General features: G+C 38.4%; 1 protein-coding gene across 1 annotated transcript in view; it reads right to left on the reverse strand.

Annotated features, from left to right (window-relative positions):
• The window catches only part of LOC107699105 (cytosolic purine 5'-nucleotidase-like), a 38,771-nt gene extending 37,688 nt beyond the window's left edge, over positions 1-1,083 (reverse strand). The window contains exon 1 of the mRNA XM_016500280.1: positions 933-1,083. The gene's annotated coding sequence lies outside the window, so the exon portion shown is untranslated. The remainder of the gene's footprint in view (positions 1-932) is intronic.

A 1,083-nucleotide genomic window follows, 5' to 3' on the forward strand; every position in this document is an offset into this window, starting at 1 on the left:
AAAAAAAAAGTAGGTTAAAACTCGTTCATTTAATACGAAAAAAAAAAAAATACTCCAAGCAGGCAGCTATAATGGCTCACTGTGGTCTATCAGGCTGATTTGCATCAAAATGTTTGGGAAAACCAGAAGGAGAAAGAAGAGTTTTCTTTCTTTGAGTGCATTTGGTCCTTGAACACCAAATAGACACACACAAAAGAAAAAAGGGGGAAAAAAGATTTGTTTATATTGGCAAGATGTTCAGCTGTCATGAGAGAAGTTGAAGGTTGATGGGTTTTGGTAACTTTTCAGCGGGTATCTCTATATTTAGCAATATTTCACAAATAGTGCAAATTAGATATGAACAAATATCCAAACATGGTTTGAGCCACATTTAGCTTCAAAATGTTGTGCCAAGATATAGCCTCCTTACAACATTTTACTGATAAGTAGCAGTAGCCTAAGACACTGGAGTGGAGACTAAAACTTACTCTTATAGACATCTTACCTGAACCAGTTTGCTGACTTGCACTTTTAGGTGCTTTTTTTGTACGTCATAATCACAAAAAGTTACATTCAGCAGCTGAAAAACAAGGACAAAGCCCCCGGGGATGTTTGAAGAGCTGGCTGGTAAGCAGCCACAGAATTTCCCTGAAAATGGCTGAAACAGAGCTTGATTCAAACAGTTTTGATGTTTAAAGGATGTATTAAAATCAAGTATACTGTGTTCGGTATCGCGCCTGGTATCTTGTTTATTTACGTTCGTGTAAAATATATTTCCATTGGAGGTCGTCAGACACTGGCTGAATACACACAGCGCTGTGATAAACATCTTCGCGCAAAACATCAAACATCACTGATCTTTTCAAGCTGAAGACAGGCAAAGAGACATGCAAACAAACCACTGACACTAACAACAACAACAGCTGTAAGTTCAGCCCTATTCGTTCACTTACCTTCCGTCAATACACAAAAGCTGAAGTGCACTGGCAACGCTGTAAACACTTCGGGAAATATCAATAAGACAGAATGCACTGCAGTATTCGAGTGAAGCTGTGAGTCTGTTAATGTGAATTAAAAGCTCGTCATAACCGTGTTGTAAGCAGT

This window comes from Sinocyclocheilus anshuiensis, unplaced genomic scaffold (assembly GCF_001515605.1).
Source record: "Sinocyclocheilus anshuiensis isolate Anshui unplaced genomic scaffold, SAMN03320099.WGS_v1.1 scaffold94, whole genome shotgun sequence".
NCBI lineage: Eukaryota > Metazoa > Chordata > Actinopteri > Cypriniformes > Cyprinidae > Sinocyclocheilus > Sinocyclocheilus anshuiensis.